The sequence below is a fragment of the Triturus cristatus genome, chromosome 11 (genome assembly GCF_964204655.1).
Source record: "Triturus cristatus chromosome 11, aTriCri1.1, whole genome shotgun sequence".
Taxonomy (NCBI): Eukaryota; Metazoa; Chordata; class Amphibia; order Caudata; family Salamandridae; genus Triturus; species Triturus cristatus.
In genome coordinates, this window is record NC_140594.1 from 705,699,979 (window position 1) to 705,715,662 (window position 15,684).

Here is a 15,684-nt window from a genome sequence, read left to right on the forward strand (position 1 = left end):
AGGGATTAATACATGATGTGCACTTACGGTTATATATGATTATTAGAAACAATCCCCACTTAAAGTAAACACATTTTTAAACTTATCGGAAATTCTAGTCGGTGCCAAGAATATTATTTATAATGACCAACCTGATGTACAATGTGGCTTTGTTTTCAATTACGATATTATTACTCGAAAAGCTAAGTCATGCGCAATACATCTCTAGGACCCTGGTTTCTGTGATCTGATGGTCCTATATTATGCTAATGTCAATGAACATCTTCTTAGAGTTCCCTTTACTGCTATAATTTCAATAGAAATTTCAAATATATCGAAGGTACAGAGAATATTGTTTTTAATACCAACTTGATGTACAATGTAGCTTTATTTTCGGTTTCCATATTATTATTTGGAAATCTATGTCATACGCAATACATCTCTGGAACCCTAGTTTCAATGATCTGATGGTCCTGTATATTATGCTAATGGAAATGAACATGAAGATATTAGTATTTTAAGTACTATTATTAGGTGTAGATACAGCTATTATAAAGTACTTATAACCGGGTGAGGACATAATACACCTAAATCACTTTGGAGGAGTATAGAATGGACCCACATCTCTTTCGTCTCTGGGTTCTATGTTAAGTCCTGATGCACAAGGTGATGGGATCAATTAAGTGTTGTTTTTAATCCCATGGTATTTCCTGGTTGAGACCCTTTACTGCTGTCCCCAAAATGAACATCCAGTAAACCTCTCTCAGTTTTCTGATCTTTTCAGTGGTGGTGCCTGGTTTATTGTAGATTTTTTCCATAATATACCATTGCATATCTTCTGATGCATGGTCTTTCTCAACATAATGTTGTACCATAGGGGCCGAGGTTTTCCTCATTCTTATCACCGATCTATGTTCTGTTAGCCTCGTGTTTAGGGATCTTCCAGTTTCTCCCACATATCCCACTTTACATGGGCATATTATTAAATAGACCACATCAGCTGATTTGCAGTTTTTGAGGCTGTTGGGAGATATGCAATGTCCATTAAAATGTAAAGATGACGATTCAATGGCAGTTGCACACAATTTACAGGTGGTACATTTAAAGTTCCCTACTACTGGTCTGCTGCCTTCAATGCTCCTCTGGTGAACCTGTTTGTTGTTTTCATCCTTGAGCGGACCACATGGTCATTTAAATTGTTGTTACACCTGTACGCAAACAAAGGCTTGGGTATTATGCCTGTCTCCCTAGACTTGTCAATGTTAAGAATTTGCAAGCTCGAACACACTGCCTGACGTATTCTCTCATTTATCATGGAGTGGCGTGTGACAAAAACTAATGATGGATCACTTTTGGCTTTGGTGTTAGTGAGCAAATGCTGTCTGTCATAAAAATGGGCTCTTTTGTAAGAGTCCCGAACAATCTTTTTAGGATATCCCCTAGCCAGGAACTTGTTTTTCATGGCGACTGCTTTTTCATCAAAGTCTTTAATGTTTGTGCAGTTACGCCTTAAACGTAAAAACTCTCCAAAAGGTATACTGTTCTTTTGGGTGACCGGATGGAAACTATCATGATGTAGTAACGTGTTCCTGGCAGTGGGTTTGATGTACATATCGACTGCCAAGAACCCAACGTCATGTTTGATTACCACATCCAAATACTCAACTTGTCTGTTGCTTATCTTATTAGTGCAATGGATGTTATCATCACACACATTTATCCAGTCTAGGAATTGCATACGTTTATCTAGGGCGTCTGTCCAGATAAAGAAAATATCATCTATGAATCATGACCATTTGGTCACAGATTCATAAAAGTGTGCTATCTCATTATAGATGAATTTCTTTTCAAATAGGGACATGTATATATTCGCCACTGTTGGGGCACAAGATGCCCCCATGCTGACACCCTGATTCTGCTAGTACAATTGATTGCTGAACTCAAACATGTTGTCTTCCAGTACTATTTTCAAACATTGTAACACAAAAATTGTAGGGCATGTGATTTTATTTGGATTGGGCCTTCACTTGGGATGCCTTAAGCTACATACATACACTAGAGAAGCTGTAATGCCTGTCAAAAAAAAGGACAGCATTTTTCATAGTTAGATTTTCCTTCTGCCCTAATCTTCCCATTCTTCTCAATCACCTGGTCTAGAGTATGCAAGGTTTATTTGTATTGTCAGAAATTACGCTTCTTCTTGTGTATGCAAGTGCAAGTAGTTCAATATGTCTTCTGGTTATACTAAGTGCAAACCTACGTGATTGATCCTAGATATGTGACCTAAGATGAGTAGTTTACGTTCTTTTTATTTTTGGCAATTTGCTTTTGCATTGGACTCATCAGATGGTGAGAGTGTTGGCTGCTACTTCCTTGTAAGTGATGCACCAGGAAAGTGACATTAACCAGCAGTTGATATGGTTAAACTGGTATAACTTGAGGCCTTTTGGGAGCAATGAGGCAGCTTGCTGGATACACGATGAGTGGTTGGGTTGGGTTGCAACTATTAACTTGCTTCAAGTTAGAGTCAGGGATGCCACAGAACAGAACATTACCCCTATTCATGAGGGAAAGCACCATTACCAACAGGTCACTGGCAGTTAGCTGTACCTGTGGGGAAGTCAAAAGTTGTTTGGAAACTCCCCGTGGGTCTTAAAAATAAAAAATATAAGGATATTCGTTCTATAGAGGTCAGGTCTTGGGATGGTTGTAAATGATTGACTGGGGGGCGATCTGACCCCTTCTTTCCCCCGTGCTCCTGTTGTGTATAAGACTTAACTGTCTGCCATGGTCTTGTAATACATTTTTTTATTAAATAATACATACATCTACACACACACATATATAACCTACTGGCGGTCGCCAGTAGGTTATTATAGTTAGGATTTAGTTTCCCTAGGAAAAGCATTTTTTGACTTGCCTATATCTTTGTTGTCATTTCACCAATTTGCTTGAAATGTTCCCCCCAAAAAAGTGTCAAAGTAGGTTCTGTTTGTCCTGGAAAGTTTGGGAGTGACTCGTGCAGTGAGGACCAAGTAATAGGGGTGCAAAATAAGGGTGTGTTTGTAATGTTAATTCCCATAGGAGCGCATTGTCGAACCTATAGCCCGAACCGCTGGTCGGAATTACACCAAGATATTGTTACCCAGATTGTGCTTTTTGTTGGTGGTTCAAATTTGTTCAGTAGTTTTTGAGAAATTAAAACCGAACAATATAGTAATATCTCTGGCTGCGGATATTTTGTGGCAGTTTTGCGGTGGTCGAGGATATTTAGCAATGGTTCTGCGGTGAATCGCAAATGTGCGCGCCTGTGGGAATGCTCTGATTGACTGCACGCAATCTGAACAGAAAGTTGCGGCCTCTTGTCGATGATCATGAACGTTTCCCGGGGCTGAAAATTTCAGTGAAAGCTAACACAAGGAGTCAGGGTGGAGGTACTCTGACCACATGTTTGAGAAATGGGGGTGTTAGTGACACAAGTTATGTATCCAAAATTGATTTTTTTAATCACATGTGATATTCATGACAATGACGCGATCGCCAGCATGGCCCCCCATGTACCATCGCGGGTGCATTGCGAATATCATGATGCCTTCGTGAATACTGGTGGAAATATGAAAAACATATATATATATATTTGTACACACTTACTAGTCACTTTCACAGGCTCATGAATGCACTCAAAACCTCACTCAGACACTTACACACCCATTCACATACCCACTCACACACTTATACATCCAGTACCATGCCCCGTCAGATACTCATGCACCCACTCACATACCCTTTCAGGTACTCATGCTTCCACTTACAGACTCACTCAGAGAGTGAGGCACCCATGTACAGACCCACTCACAAACTCACGCAATACTTAGCGACCCACCCATAGACTTATGTGCACAGTCTCATACCCACTTAGAGACTTTTACACCTACTCACAGACCCACCTGGGCACCCATGCACCCACTCACAGACCCACTCAGATACTCATGCACCCACTTACAGACTCACTCAGTGTCATACACCCATGTACAGACCCACTCAGATACTCATGCACCCACTTACAGATTCACTCACACACTTACTTATATACTTACAGACCCACTGAGACACTCACACACCCCCTGCAGACCCACTGAGACACTGCTATACTCATTCAAATATCCACTCAGACACTCATACACCCACTCACACACCCATACAGTCACTTGTACGCTCAGTCACAGACCCTCTTAGAGACATAAGCACTCAGTCACTCACTCATACACACAGAGACTCACACACCCACTCACAGACTCAGCAGGATATACATGCAACCACCCACTCACCCACTCAAACACTCACACATCCACTCACAGCCCCACCCAGACACTCACTCTCCCAGTCACAGACCCACTCATAAACTCATGCATGTACCCATTCATTCACCCACTCAAAGACTTATGCTCTCACTCACAGACCCATTGAGACACTCATCCACCCTCTCACAGACCCACTCAGACACACACATCTATACAGTCACTCACATATCCACTCACAGACCCACTGAGAGACTTATAAACCCAGTCACTCGTACACTCAGAGACTCACAGACTCACAGTCCCACTCAGAGACTCATGCATCCACTTACAGAACCACTCAGACACTCATGCTCCTAGTCATAGACCCACTGAGAGACTCATGCACTCACTCATAGACCCACTTAGACACTCATGCACCCATGCACCCACTCACTCACTCAGACACCCACTTAGACACGCATGTATCCACTCATGTATCCACTCACATATCCAAGTCAGTCATATACTTACTTACAAATGCACAAAGGCACTCATGCATCTAGCACAGATCGACTGACAGACAAATGCACTCAATCACAGACCCATAGAGACACTGATGCTCTCGCTCATAGATAAACTGACATTTTTGTATTAAGTTTCTTTAAAAAACATCTTTAAAACCTATTTTCCATGTTCACGGTTACACTTTATGTAAAACATGGCTATATATGTGTTTCACAGTTTGTCAAAAACATGCTTTATTCGTGGCCATGACATCAATGCGACTGTCCAGTGTCGCCACGATCAAGGAAAATGGATTTCAGATGCACTTTTTTCGACAAATGAATAAAAAGGGGAAAGTTAAATGAATATCTTACTAAACAGCAAGACTCAAACTTTATATACAATATGTCTATATATGTGTTTTACACTTTGTCAAAAACATGCGGTATTCACGGTGTGTCCTCGGTGATCGCGAGATCATCGCAAAAATCAAAAACATTTTAAATAAGATGATTAATAAACTTTTTTAATAAATAGTTGACAAATAGAACAATAAGTGGTGCACCAGGCAGATGTAATGCTGAATATCAAATTAAAGGAGAAAAAAAATACAGGGACGCTATAATTATGAAATAGAATAAAACAACTTTAGAAATTTGCTGAAAAAAACAAAGGTTACAAAGATGTTATAGTTATGAATTTATATTTAAAAAAACCTTAGAAATTCACTGAAAAAAACCTAAGGTTACAGGGACATTATAGTTAGGAAATAGACTAACAAAAACCTTAGAAATTCACTGAAAAAACTAAAGGTTACAGGGACATTATTATCAGGAAATGGAATTAAAAAAACTTTAGAAATTCACTGAAAAAAACAAAGGTTACAGAGACATTAAAGTTAGGCTCAGGTTTCACTCATATAAAACCAGAGAAATATGACCTCACATATTACATCACTCATGACATGGTCAATGACATCATTGATGATATCACTGATGACTTCTCAAATGACATCATCCACAGAATCTCTGATTCACCCACTCACACCCAATATAACCTTTCATACATCCACTAGAACTTCCAAACTATCATTCTCAAAACCATTGACACACCCATACCTGTGCTTACAAACTCACTCACTGATTCATAGGTCTACACACACATCCACTCAATCAGCCATAAAGCCACTCATATACCAACTTACTCACTAATACAGCCACTGATATATCCACTCATCCACCCATACAGCCACTCACACACTGTCAGTCGCCCATAGTGCTGCTCACAAACCTGCTCACTCACCCATAGAATCAATCACACAGCCACTTACTCACCTATCCAGTTATACACATACCCATTCACTTATTCATATAGATACTAACACATACTCACTCATCTATACAGTCACTGACACAAGCACACACTCACCCATACAGCCACTCTCACAATCACTCACTCACACATAGTCCCTCATATACTCGAACACTCACCTATACTGCCTTTCACATATGCATCTACTCATCCATATATCACTGATACATTCATTCACTCGCCAACACAACCATGCACACACTCATCCATACAGCCCCTCACAGATGCACTCACTGACCCATAATGCACTGACTCACCTACTCATTCATCCATGCAGGCAGTCACACACACCCTCACCCTCCCACACAGACACTCCTCCACCAGTAGGTAGTTATAGTTAGGACCTAGTTTCCATAGGAAAAAGTTTTTTCTATTGGTAATAACTTTGGCACCTTTTGATGAATCTTCACAAATCCGTCAAAACTTGTTTGCCACTCACTTCAGCTTCTGTGTTGAAATTTTGTGATTATTTGCCAACGGAGGGCCAAGACAAAAAGGTAGTCTCAAAATGCTTTTCCCCATACAATTTTCCATAGGGATTTTAGACATGACTCTTGCCCGAACCGCTGGACTGAATTACACCAAATTTGGCAAAGCTAGCTCGTAGTCCAGAAAGAGCCCTTTTTGTTATTTGGTATAAATCCGTTTGGTAGTTTTGAAGGTAATAAAGGAAAACCAAATTTAAATATTTAGAGCTGTGGACCCTTCGCAAATCTCACTGATCTGGTGCAGAGATCTTATTAGTTGCCAACACTTCATCGAGGAAGCATTGGAAGCCATCTTGAGACTCAGACTCAGTCGAGTGCCCAAAAAAAACAAAAGTGAAGGAGGTAGGGTAGGAATACCCTCATGCCCTAAGCCTGGTGGTGGAGACCCCCGGGGTCCCCTGCCAGGGCCAAAAAGCATGTTTTTCAAATTTGCGCAGTGAAAAAAAAAAACAAGAGCAGTCCCTGTGCTTGTTTCTCTTTCAGCCCCCGGTGGGCCAGGCCCGGGGGCATAATTAAATATTAACAAGTGGGAGGGTGGAGCATGTGGACCCATCCCTATGGCCAGGTTGTTCCCCGTGCATCGCCACCTCCCCAGGGCTTGGCCTGCTAATAGGAGACGGGCCACATGGACCCCCTCCTGGTATTGAGATTGCTCCAGGGACCACCACCTCCCCGGGACAGAATAATTTAAAGAATGGAGGGAGGCCACACGGCACCCCTCCTGGGCCATTTTCAGCCTGGGGACCACCACCTTCCTGGGGTTGGCCCTGTGCTTAATGAAGGAAAGGGACCACGCAGCCCCCCTCCTGAAATCATTAATGGCTCTCGGGACCGCCACCACCCAGGGATGGCTCCCTATTTCTCAAGGTGCCCACCATTGGGGCATAATTAAATATTAACAAGTGGGAGGGTGGAGCATGTGGACCCATCCCTATGGCCAGGTTGTTCCTCGTGCATCGCCACCTCCCCAGGGCTTGGCCTGCTAATAGGAGACGGGCCACATGGACCCCCTCCTGGTATTGAGATTGCTCCAGGGACCACCACCTCCCCGGGACAGAATAATTTAAAGAATGGAGGGAGGCCACACGGCACCCCTCCTGGGCCATTTTCAGCCTGGGGACCACCACCTTCCTGGGGCTGGCCCTGTGCTTAATGAAGGAAAGGGACCACGCAGCCCCCTTCCTGAAATCATTAATGGCTCTCGGGACCGCCACCACCCAGGGATGGCTCCCTATTTCTCAAGGTGCCCACCATTGGGAGATAGCAGTTTACTTTCACTTGGCAGAATGTTCTCAGTGGCAGGAGCAGGAAACCATACAAAAGAATTGTTCCCAAACACAGGGATAAGCATTTCTTCTGCCTAATGCATAAGGGAGCAATGCTGACTCCCACTGGAGGCAGGGGACCAGGAGGGACCACTGGGGCATTGAGGCTCCACCCACTGTCCCCAGCGCTGCACACTGGGTGCCCTAGGTGGGCTCCAAAGCACTCAGGATCAAATGTCCAGGCCCCGGGGGATGGAGTCCCCAAGGCCAAAATCAGCCCAGGGAGGGGGGCTGCACGGCCCCCCTCCCCTACATTAAACCACAAAGGATCCTAACTTCTAATGATTGGGGAAGGAAAAGCAAGTGTGTTTCGTCTTGTATTCCACATTGAAAAACAAGCTGAAATCCTTAATGGAGGTGCAAACATAGTTGATCTGTAGAAACACAATCTGATCTGGAGTGACTATGACAAGTGGTTTCTTTCTTGTCATCTCCTGGTGAGAGCAGAGTCAATGGTTCTCACTTTTAATTACCCTGAGTATCCAAATGCCCAAAGACATCTGCAAACTCTGCACATTTGGGCCTGCCCCGTTTTCCTTAGCAGTATGCAAAGGTCTTGCCGTCTTTTCCCACATTGATGGACAGCTTACCAAAAGGCCCCTGAGCGCATTTCCTGCAAAGTTTGATGACACATTCTTGATGTAGAGAACTACTAGCAAATTTCCATCAAACAAAGAAGCAGTTACTTCATATAGTTAAGAGGAAGTACCTGTGTTTGGTGGAGATTCACCTCTTGTCTTCTCTTGATGAGGAGTTCATTTTATCACAGATTTGTGGATAAAGACGCTGTGGTAACAATAACATTGCTGAAATTCCATGCACACTAACCCTGGGCGTAGTACTATGCTTCGCCCACGTAGTGTACGTAACGCTGCCTGCTTCGCAGTTTTCGAAGTTGGCGTAGCAGGCAGCGCTACGCACATGCCAGGGCGAAGCGGAGCTGCCTGCCTCCTGCCACCCGCCTCCCGCCCGCCTTCCTTTTAAAATAATGTCATGTATGATAAAATAATTAAATATAAAGACTTACCTGCAGCGCGGCGTCTCCGGGGCTCCCTCTTCCTCGTTCACAACTTCTTGTCACAAATTCGCATGCGCGGACGCCCGCGCATGCGCATTTCTTGCGAGAAATGCGCCTGCACGGGCATCCGGGCAGGCGGGCAAAGCCATGCAGAGTGCCTTTGCGTTGCCTCATAGATATGATTTAGAGGCTTGCGCTGCTGGAGCGTAAAAAAAATGATGCTCCAGCGGCTCAAGTCTCTCATAAATAAGCCCCTTAGTGTTCACATGGGAGTAAACTGAGATTGACAAATCCAGGTTCTTCCTACACATCTGACTCAAATTCTCATGTTGTCTGAACTTTTCCCTGTTATCATTTCATTTATGTTCATTTTTGTGAGCAACCCAGGTAATGTGTAGTGTAGTGGTTTAGCAATCCCTAATAAAAAATAATTAAAGGCTCACATCCCTACACAGGCAGATTTTCACTTATGCTGCCTAAGGATGCAGAAATGTTTACTTTCAAAAATAATCTTTCTCCATGAATTTATTGGTTCTTCTATGCCCAGGTGAGGTTAGTATGTTGGATGGGATAAGGCAAAGACCAATCTTAGTGGTGCATGAATGCGTGTCGGATCACAGCAAACGTTGCAGGAGACCAAGAAGTCAGAAGAGTCCATGCGCTTGGAGTGGACGTGGATCATGGGGGCACAGCTGGCAGGTATTCATTTAGTCAGGCTCATAGGCTAATGATGACCAAGGAAAAAACATAATGTGACCAGTGTATATCAAATGTCCTGTGCTCCTCCATTACACATCAAAGCAAAGTGCACTGAGCATTCAGGTTCTCAGCTAAAAGTAGACACTAGTTTGTCCCCTGGCTTTCCTGTTTGTCCAGGGCTTAACACTTACTATAAGGGCATCTTGGCACCCAAGGCTCCAGTAAAAGACACGCAATGTACCAATAGTAGACAGAGCACCAAAATGTTCTTAGAGTAGCTAAGGGGATAGTTTCTCTAACACTGATTGACAAGTGATGCTCAATGCAGATAATTGTTCTAGGGAAAACTGCAATTCACTTCTTTCTGAACCTGCAATCATGGAAATCTTCAAGATCTGAAGCTGCTACAACTGCAGTGGGGCCAACCTGGAACATTCTACGTAGGGAACATTTCTATTTCTAACAATAGAATTCTTAGTTCAAGGGTTAACGTTGCTAAGCTTCTTTTCACCAGATGTGCACCCAGTTTTACTGAAGACAGGCTAACAGGCACTCGGAGAGAATTGCCTCAAGGCACTACAACATTGTTTCATACTTTATCTGAATTCTGAAATAGCCAACATATATGGCTGTTTAGATCTCTCACTGTCAATCGGCCCCATTCTCTGTGTCTTTCAGAGATTAATCTACTAATGAGACTGAGCTGACAGAGGTCCCCATCCGCCAGTTTTGGAGCCAAGAGACTGTTGTCTCCCTGTAAGCACAATAGCCCAAGCACTTGGTCTTGTTAAGTGTCTTCTCTGTCTGAGCAACACTGAAATTTCACTCTGGTCTTTCCAAGAATGCTTTCATATGTCAATTCTATGTTTATTGGGATGGATCTAACAAGATTCAAAGTTTTTGTGTCACCTTAGAAACGTATAGCATATATGCAATTTCTCACCAAACTAAGAATTTGAGAACTTCAGATAAAAAAACCATACATCCTCAAAATGGTGTTCCCAGGTTCCACAATCGGCACAGATATATGTAACTGTCTGTCACTCAGAAAAAGTTATCAAACACTCTGACCCTGCTGCCAACTGTGTGTCCTTATGCTGGCAATGGTAGAAACGAATCCCTAGTTTAGAACTAACCATTTCCACCCAGCCTACTATTTTGTGTAGAATCGTACCCACACACATAAGAGACAATTACTGGTTGTACTGGTATTGGCTGCTGACTTATGGCTTTTCTGGTGTTTGTGAATGTTTTTTTGTAAAACTGTACACAGGGACACTGTGCAAGAACAGAATGCCATCACTCCCAGGCAGGTAAGCAAGCAACTGAAGCGAGCTGCATCTGTGGGCCATGCTGTCTGCTGTGGCAGCAGAACAAAAATATGAATGCCAGTGGATGAAAAAAGCTGGCTGAAAGCCCTTATAAGTATAAAACGTAACTTATTAAAAAGTAGCCCTCTTGTACATACCAGTAAGCTTAGAATGCAATAGGCTTCACTTCTTGTCCTAGGGTGGCCTGTGCATGAAGAAAGACTGAACATTTTCAGCAATTGAATCATCTTCTGCACCAACTACCTGACCCCTCTCATACACACAATAAAACAAGATTTTGACCCCATGCCATTCGTTACATTGAGGAACTCCGACTGATGAAACACCACTGCAATCAACTGGAGTGGAAATGGCCAGACAAGAGCATGTTCAAATCCTCCCTCAGACGCTATCACCAAATGATCCTGGCCACCAAATGCTCCACTCAGGTGGACCTCATTGATGCCATCACCAACAGAAGCAAAGAAATCTTCGCCATTGTGTAGGATTTCACCTCACTAGCTGCCTCCCCGATACGATCAACCTCTGTAGGACCTTTACAACAATCTCCCTCAATTATTCAGCAACAAAATTATCGACATTTACAGCAACTTCAATCTGCAACTGGACCTGACAGACCTCACTAAATGTCTCCCAATGTTATCCAAGGAACCATTGCAACCACATGGCCCCTCATCACTCCGAAAGAAACCGCTGCCATCATGAAGTCCATGCACGTAGGGGCCCCTGTCACCACCACATCTATTTGAAAGGACTGCAACACATAAGTGCCATGCTCACACCCATTTTGAATGCCTCTTCTGTGACATTCCCAGTTGCTGGGGAACAAGCAACTATCCTCCCATTTTTGAAGAAACTTTCCAGAATCCCTTCAATGCTCGCCTACTACAGATCAATCTCCCTACTACCATTCCTGGCCAAGGTCTTAGAATCATCAACAGATGCCTCACCAAATATCTCAACGACCACTTACTCCTCAATACCACTAGGTCCGGTTTCAGATCCAACCACAGCATGGAAACTGCCCTGATTGCCACCACAGATGACAGCCACAGATCTCTGGAAGAGGAGACATGGTGGCCTTTTCCTCCTGGACCTCTCCGCAACATTTGACAAGGTCTCCCACCCCGTCCTTATTCAATGCCTACACAACATAGGAATCCATGGGCATGCACTCCAATGGATCAGCTTCTTCCTGACTGGAAGCACCCCATCAGTCAGCTTGGCAGTGTACACCTTGGACACCCACAACCTCATCAGGAGAGTGCCACAAAGATCCTTCCTGAGCCTGATTCTCTTCAAAGCACACATGATTCCTCAAGCCAGCATCATCTGCTCTCATTATATCAACAAACTCTCCTACATTGACAACACTCAGCTCATTCTGTCCCTTAAGGACAAGACAACCAGTATCCGGATCACGCTCAATACCTGCATGACTGAAATTGCCCACTGGGCAAAGACCAACTGCCTGAAGCTGACCACTGAAAATACTCAAAACATGATCTTCCAGAAGAGCACTTTACTGTGGGACTCTACCTGGTGGCCAACAGAGCTAGTACTAAACCTGTGCGGGTAACTCCGCTCCGCCAGTGGAGTTTACAGAGTTTTGACTACTCCGCGTTCCATTATGAACGCGGAGTTCAGACAAAACTCCGACTCCGTGATAAAGAAGAGTTAGCTGGCCCCTTCACCCACCCAAAGTAATTATAATGTTAAAAAAAAGGCACTTACCTGCTGTGGCTGCCTCCTCCTCGCCATGGCCACTTTCCTTCCTTGTCCTCGCTGTCCTTCTACTTTGATAACCGCTACATTGTATGCCTTGCACGCGCCCATACGCACACGTAAGGCATACAACATAGGGGTTATCAAAGAAGGACGGCGAGGATGAGGAAGGAGAGTGGCCATGGCACGGAAGAGGCAGTCATGGCAGGTAAGTGCCTTTTTTAATATTAAAAGTACTTTGCGAGGTGGAGGGAGCTGAGTTTTTTTATAACTCAGTGGAACTCCGCATACAGGCACTACGCCTGCATCGCCCGGGCTTAGCTGGTACCTACACCCACCCCTATTACCCACATCAAGAATCTCAGGTTCATCACCTATGGCAAAGTAAACATGACTGCCCAAGTCAACGTCACCACCGACTCATGTTTTCTTATCTTGAAGATAATGGGGGGGGGATTTTCAAATGGCTCACAAACAGCAACTGGAAAACCATTACGTATGCCCTCGTCACAAGCAAGCAGGGATATGGGAACACCTCTATGCAACGATCAACGAAACCTCACCATAAAGCTGCATACCACTTAGAACTTGGAGACCAGAATCACTCTCAACCTTCTACACCACACTCACCTCACACCACTCCTGAAGGGGCTCCACTAGCTCCCCAAACACAAATGAGGCACTACATGACACTGGGCCAGAACGCCTCAACAATCACATTTGCTTCCACAAACCTTTCAGAAATCTCAGTTCATCCAGATGTCTACTTGCTCACATCCCACGACATAAAACCAGATCCGATAGTCGGGCCTTTTATATCCCTCCTAAAGCATGGAAAGACCTACCGCTACACATACGAACCTCCTCCTCACTCCTTAAAGTTTGCAAGTAGCTGAAGACCTGGCTTTTCGAGTAGTCCCACTAAGCTTTAGGTTTGGCTAGACTCACACCTGCTCAGCACCAGGACACCCTTCCGGGGGATAGTGCACTCTGCAGATCTGCATAACATAACATAACCTGCCAAGAATGAGCAACTTAAACAACTTTAATTAATGAAGAAGACACACCAAAGAGAAATGTATCCAAACGATGCCTACATTGGATTTCTGAAAAATCATGATAGTGTCAGATAATTGATCATTTCTTAGACAATCATATGGGACGTTGCGCTTGAGTTTCAAATGCTTTAAATATATTGCGTGCTTCAACGTTTTCTTGCTCAATTTAGTCATTGTTTCTCCCATTTTCTGGATGTTTGTGGCATTGCATGTGAGACTCCATCGACAAACGCTTGTGTGTTCGTGATTCTAATAGGATCTCTGTCCAGCTGTTTGTAGGCTAATCTCTCTTTGTGCAGTAATTAACGGTGCCTGAAATGGATCATGCTGCTTACTATTATTGTAGGCTTTAGGTAGAGACAAAACTGAACATGTTTCTGTTGAGTTTTGTTGCAATTTTCATTTACCTCTGGATTTTTCATTAGCAAAAATTATGTGAGCTCTCAAGAAGGCTTTGTGAAGGAAGAGATGTTCTCAGATGGGTAGCTAATAAACCGAATAATCAGAATCAGATAGTGGTAACGTTTCCTGCATTGTGTTTTAATGCATGACCTTATAATGAAATGAGATGGATAGATGAAAGGCATTGAATGACAACAGCCGCAGGGTCACTGTAACCACAGAACAAATAATGCGGCATGATATCACTGGATTTACTCAATTTTACTTAATTTTTGTTCAGTGCATGAAGAGCCCAGCTGGCCTTGACGGGTTCTTACTTTTTGTCCACTTTGGATTTCATTTATGAACAGAAAGAATGCATTTTATTTAAAATCGAATAAACTTTTTGGAACAGAATCTTCTGAATGAGCAGAAAAACAGATGTTCTAAATACACAGAAGTGGTTTCTGGGAATAACAAATGGACATTTCAATAGAATCCTCGTTTTTCAATTAGCATTACTAAGCTTTTTAAATTGCCCTCTCTTTATTAAGCTTAACTTTTTACGTTTGCTTCTCAAATTGTAAGCATGTTAACCGCAGGAGTTAGTCCTGAACTTGGGAAATATTGCTTGGCTGCACCACAATATTCTTTGGCAGTTACTCAGGAGAACCTTCATGGAAATCTATTTAACCAAAATATAAAGAGATAGCACAGTGACGTCAAACCCTCCTTGACATTCGATAGCATGCCAAGATTGACCCATTGGCCCACTCTTAGCCAGTGGGGGCCGGCACAGGTAAAAGCAGTGTGGCGGTGGGTTGGGGGGGGGAAGTCAACAGACGACAGGATAGGTAACACTAAATAAAAAAATTAATAAAATCATTTACCTTGTGCTCGATGCATCGCCAAGCGCAAGGCAACTGGTTTTATTATGTTTTTTTATTTAATTTTACCTGTCCCATCGTCTGTCGACCCCTCCCCCAACACCGCCTCACCCCTCTTGCCTGTGCCCTACAACTCTGCCCTTAGCTCCTTAATAATAGCACCTTGTTTGCTACTGACGGTTAGTGGGGTGCAGGCAAGGAAACTACAGAAAGGACACAGGGTTTTTGTCCCTGTCGTTGCCTTCATGTCTCCTATGATCAGGAAAGAGTAGTGCCTTAAGTATCCAAGGAACTGTTATTATGCAACAAGAGCAGCCCGTAAACCGATCAGGCCTGGGTGTACATTATATTCATTTTTTATTATTATGTTGATGACTTTGATTACTGAATATATTTTTTAAATCTTTTTGGCACTGTGAACCTTGTTGACTATGTATGATGTATTGCACACACTTCCATGCCAGCCCATTTCCATTGCATTCGCCTATTAGTTTTGTTTCATTCATGACACGGATGGTGTCTGAAGCACACACCCTGTTCCAAGCCTCATTTTGGAGTGATAATACGGTTCTGCTTCAAGTGCATGACTCGCGCTTTACATTCTGACGGAGACATAATTTGGGTCAAAATTCCTACCG